The sequence below is a fragment of the Alligator sinensis genome, unplaced genomic scaffold, assembly GCF_000455745.1.
Source record: "Alligator sinensis unplaced genomic scaffold, ASM45574v1 scaffold882_1, whole genome shotgun sequence".
Lineage (NCBI taxonomy): Eukaryota > Metazoa > Chordata > Crocodylia > Alligatoridae > Alligator > Alligator sinensis.
Window position 1 is genome coordinate 523,775 of NW_005842500.1, and position 5,533 is coordinate 529,307.

Sequence of the window (5,533 nt, forward strand, 5' to 3'; positions counted from 1 at the left end):
CACCCCCCCGCCATTGTGCACAGCCCCTTGCCAGAGGCAGCAGCAGGTGGAGCCCCCTGGCAGTGCGCAGTCCCAGCGAGCCCCAGGATTGCACGTGGCCGGGGTGCCAGCTTCATTGTGTGGGGCTCACATGCCCGAGCCTTATACTGCTGGGGGAAGCCCTGCATGATGAAGCCAGTCGTGCAGGTCATGGGGCTTGGCCAAGGCAGCAGGGAGAGGGGCAAAGCTGGTCTGGCTCCATAGCGTGGAGCTCCCCAACGTTCCCCATGACCTGAGTGTAGCAGTGAGTGGGGCCAGGCTGCTGGCTCTATTGCGCAGGCCTGCCCCTAGAGATGTGCGGCTCGGGTGGAGAACTGTAAGCGAGCCCCATGTGATGGAGCCAGGCAGACCCTGTGTGCCCGCATGCCTGGGCTCCACACTCCTCCTGTCCTGCCCTGGGTCCCTGCTGGCCTTGACCCTGGGGCACTGGTGTGGACTCTGCAATCCAACCCAGCTGCTGGTTCGCTCCCACTTGCCACCATTACCACTCCCCACCCCCTGCTGTCATCACCATCACTCCCTCCCCTTGCCACTCCCATCCCCCACTGCCACCACCACTTCCCTCACCCCCACCTGCTGCCACCCTTCCCCTGCCGCTTCCCTACCTTCCCGCCTGCCTGCTGCCCTCCTTCTTTCTGCCCCCTGCCACTGCCACCACCACCACTTCCCCTGCCCACTGCTGCTTCCCTATTCACGGGGCCAGAATCAGGGCCGTCCTGAGGGCGAGAGTGGGAGCGCAGGGTGCGCTGTCCCTGCAGGAGTGAATGGGGTTCAGCCCCATGCGAGCACAGCAAGGGCAGCCTGGGATTGGGCTGGATACAGTGAACTGTTAGGCATCCACCTGCAGGCTGGATGAAATTGCCTGGTGGGTTGGAACCAGCCTGTGGGCTGTATTTTGCCCATCCCCGATTTATAAGAAACATCTATGGTGAGACAAAATGTCAGGCAGATTCAGACATCCACTGGCACCACAGCTTCCCTTCCCCTATAGCAAGGAACTCCAGGCAGAGCTCTGGACTATCACTAGTAGACAGTTTCCAGTAGCCATAGCATGGTCCTCCACACTGGATAACTCACCCTGCTCCCAAGCTAATTCCCTAAACCTGGACCTTTTGGGAAGCCAAGGAGGGATATATCAAATAGGTTAGGTCACTTCTGTGCCATACAGGCATCAATACACATTTCTATTTCAGTGACCAGAAAAGGGTAGAATTTATATTTTCGTGATACTGCAACTTCTGGAGAAGGAAGAATCAGTTTACAAAAATATCATAAAAATATGCAGAGCTTAGTATTTTTATGTTCAGTTTTATTTAGCTTAGACTGCAAATAAACCCTTTGCTTGAACCAACAGGATTTTTTATTATTTCTAGAGCCAAGCCTGAGTAACAAAGACCGGTTTGGGGGGTTGCAGGCCCAAAGAGCTGGGAGTCACTACCTGCTCCATTAAAACAGGCATCAACATGGTCTTGTTTCAATTAATTTTGATCTCTGATCTTAATATGACCTGTCAAGCTTAAAAAACTATTGAAATTGTTACTGCTCAAAGAAGTCTACAATTTTAGAAGGTCCTTGGTATCATACTGTTCCTAAGGTTTTGAGACATGCTACTGCAATATTGTCTGACTAGTTTTCTTGGGACATCTCAAGAATATTAGATATGGGTCTTAAGGTGAGCAAAGACAAGCAAAAGATTAAATTACATTAGTAATTCATATCCAGCTGCTAGTTATCTATTGCATCATTGTGATTTCAAATCTTTTGCAAACCTTCTGCTGTTGTTCAAGTCAGGGCTTCGGTTGGTCTATCTGGTGCTTGTTGAACCAGCAACACAATAATAAAACGGACCAGCATTAAGAATACAACAGACCTTCATCATAGACATTTGACCCTGTTACCAATTTTTCCTGCTAAGTAGAATAACCTACAAGACTCAGTATTTTACCTGGCCATTCAGTGAAATGGGGTAACAGAAACATTAACTTAGGGCTGATGAATAAATCTCATTGGAAAACATTGCCATTTCACCATTACCAATCTAGTACAGATTTCACATGGTGCTTTAAGAATCCACAGCAAATGAATGCATCTAAAACTGAGCTATCTTGTTCTATAGATAGCTCTAACCCCATTCATTTCTACTTTGTTTTTTTTTTAATAAAGAGAATGCTTTGGAAAGTTCTCTCTATGGAAGTTCTTCTTTGGAAAGTTCTCTTTCTTTGGAAAATTCTCATCCATTATTGTTCTTTACTCCCTTTGAGTTTTCCTCTCCCAGATACATTTTTTAATTTGACAGTAGCCAGAGGCCCCCACCAAGGCTGGGTTGCATTTCCCTAGGTACAGAAGATGCATAGGGTCCTCCCCACCTTCAAACTCCATAACCTAAACAGACAAGATAAGTAAAGGACAGGGAAAGGGAAGTGCTATTACAGCCATGTTAATGGGAGAAAACATGGGGGCATGGAGAGAATTAACAGACATATATTCTGAAGAGCTCAGCTCTATTTAACACCTAAATAGGCAACCAGTTTTTCAAAACAGCTCATCACAAGATATGTGCTTGCTTTAAAAAACAAGGCAAAAGCACCCTTGCAGTGAGATGAGCACACTGACCTTGAAAATCTGTTCCTAACCAACTTGCCCACCATGACAGAGTCAAGAGCTGAACCCAGTATCCTGAGCACTAGTCTAGTGCCTTAACCATATAGCTCTCTTTCTCCGGGCAAGCATCCCATGGAACATCCAGATTCCAGACATCAAATCCATAAGGCTAAACTTGCACATTGTCCACAATACAAGTATTAAAGGAGTATTTAAGCTACATATAACGTATAGCTGTTTAAGCTACATATCAAGCTGTTCAAGTGACACAATGACCACAGTATAAGAAGTAGGGGAGAATTCAAACTGGCACTTTACAACACATGGAAAGAAGCCCTTTTTAATTTCATCTCTGCATTCAATATTACTGAAGATTAAAAATAAGCCACCTTCCATTTATTTAACTCCAACTTTCTGTCAGTCTCTTTCTCAGTTATAATAATGATAAAAAAAAACCATGTAGCATTAAGAGATAAAAGAAAAAAGCCTCATTTGAAAGAGGCATAACTGAATGCAGATGTAAAAGGCAGTGTTCCAAACTGGCAGAATTTTGTAGGATAAATCCAATAATTCCGTGTTTCTATTTTCATTGCCAAGAAGGAAGAGGAAAATTATTGTAGTACATCATTTTTCAAATGAAAATAAACTTTTTATTTTTTGCTTGACAAAATCTCTCCCCTGCTCTCTCTCTCAAAGACCTTTGTATATAGTTCAAGCTTCAAAGCTGAACTTCACTTGATCACTACCAATTTATACTTCAGGTTTACTTACCAGAAATGGCACTGGCCCCATTGTTTTTGTTGGTAGGCATCTGCATTCCTTTTCAGCTAAGCAGTTTTGTCTCAGCCCTTAAGTTTTGCAATACTGAAGGGGCCCTCTGGGAAAACAAGTGTTTAACTACGGAAGAGGGCACCTCCCCATTCAACAGCTATTTACTCTGGGTTGAAGAGGGGGGAAAAAAGGCATTAAAAAAAAAAAAGTCAAACGGCACCACATCAAATCATATGACATGGGTACATTCCAGAAAGCCATCTATTGCTTACCAGGAGATACTTTTCATTTGTTTTCTTCAAGAAAAGAGAGAAGATGGGAGTGAGTCAGTTTCTAAATATTTGGCTATTTCTAAATATTAGGTATTTGACTATTCACAGCATAGGCAAGATATGTTACTGGTCAGCACTCTGAGGTATGAGAACATGGACTACCAGTGCTCTTGTGGAGTCTTACTTAAGTGAAAACATCCCTTTCCTTCCAACTTATTTTATGAGCTAGATTTTCAAGTGCTGCTGGTAAACAACTCCATTTGCCACTTACCATGAAGCAAGCAGCATGGCTTAGGTGAAAAAGCATATTAAGAAACCTGACCCTGTACAGACATGGTGAAAACCTTGCAAAGGACTTCAGTAACTTCTTTAATAGCCGCTTTAAGACAATTTATAATGTGTACATGCACGTGCATATATTTTCTTCTATCTAGAGATTCAACCTAACAGAGTAATAGGTTGTGGAATACTTAGAAAAAAATAGACATTTTGTTTAACAAGAATGGATCAAATTCATCCCTCTTTTGAATCAGCTAACTTCAGCCAATTTGTACCAGTATTAATTTGGCCGACTATTACGTTCTTCGATGGAAGTGTGATGATTTTTTTCTGGTGACGCGTCTTGCCAAACTGAATACTTCAGGTTTAATTACTCAGCACTCCCACTGTAAGTCACACAGACTTCTGAAGTCATGCAAGGAGAAGTGCAAAGTCCTGCACCTGGAATAGAAAAATTCCATGCACTAGTACAGGCTGGGGACTGACAGGCTAAGCAGTAACTCTGCAGAAAAGGACCTGCGGGTTACGACGGATAATTCTAAACTTATAAAAGCCTAAGTCTGTCTGTCTATTCATAACGCTTTATCCGCACTCTGATTGGCTGACAGAAACAGCCAATCAGAGTGCTTCAAGCTTGGGGAAGTGCCACCATGATTCCGAAGCAACGCCGAGGACTGGACAGGGGGCGGGGGAGCCGAGGCCAGCCAGCAGAGCTGGCCTAGGCTCCCCCACCCTGCTCCCTGCAAGAGGCAGAACAGTGGCAGCACGGGGCGTTAGATGGCAGCACTCCATCCTAGCCCCTTGATGGGTAATTAGCTAGTAAGCTGAATATGAGCCAACGGGGTGCCCTTGTTGCAAAGAAGGCCTATGGCATACTGGGCTGCATTAGTAGGAACATTGCCAGCAGATCGAGGGAAGTGAATACCTCTATTCTGGGGTATAGGTTGTAGCCATGTTGGTCTGGTAAGGCCACATCTGGAATACACTGTCCAGTTTTGGGCCCCCTACTACAGAAAGGTTGTGGATAAATTGGAGAGAGTCCAGTGGAGGGCAATGAAAATGGTTTGAGGCCTGGGGCTTCTGAGGAGAGACTGAGGAAACTGGCTTATTTAGTCTGGAGAAGAGAAGACTGAGAGGGGATTTAATAGGAGCATTCAGCTACCTGAAAAGCGGTTCCAAAGAGGATGGAGCTAGACTGTTCTCAGTGGTGGCAGATAAGAGAACAAGGAGCAATGGTTTCAAGTTGCAGTAAGGGAAGTTTAGATATTAGGAAGAACTTTCTCACTAGGAGGGTAGTAAAGCACTGGAACCGGTTACCCAGAGAGGCTGTAGAATCTCCATCCCTGGAGGTTTATAAGACTTGGCTAGACAAAGCCTTGGGTGGGATGATATAGTTGGGGATGGTCCTGCTTTGAACAGGGGGTTGGACTAGATGACCTCCTGAGGTCCCTTCCAACCCTAATTTTTTATGGTTCTATAAGGCACACTTAGTTGCTCACCTGTTGCAGTGTTTCTCTTCCTGCAATACCTTCAGTGCGCTGACAAGGATGCCGGGCAAGCTTTTCAATCCA

The 5,533-nt window shown here is 45.0% G+C and overlaps 1 protein-coding gene across 1 annotated transcript in view; it reads right to left on the reverse strand.

Moving 5' to 3' along the window:
* Positions 1-5,533, reverse strand: part of LOC102379220 (tensin-3) — a 477,473-nt gene that overhangs the window by 147,763 nt on the left and 324,177 nt on the right.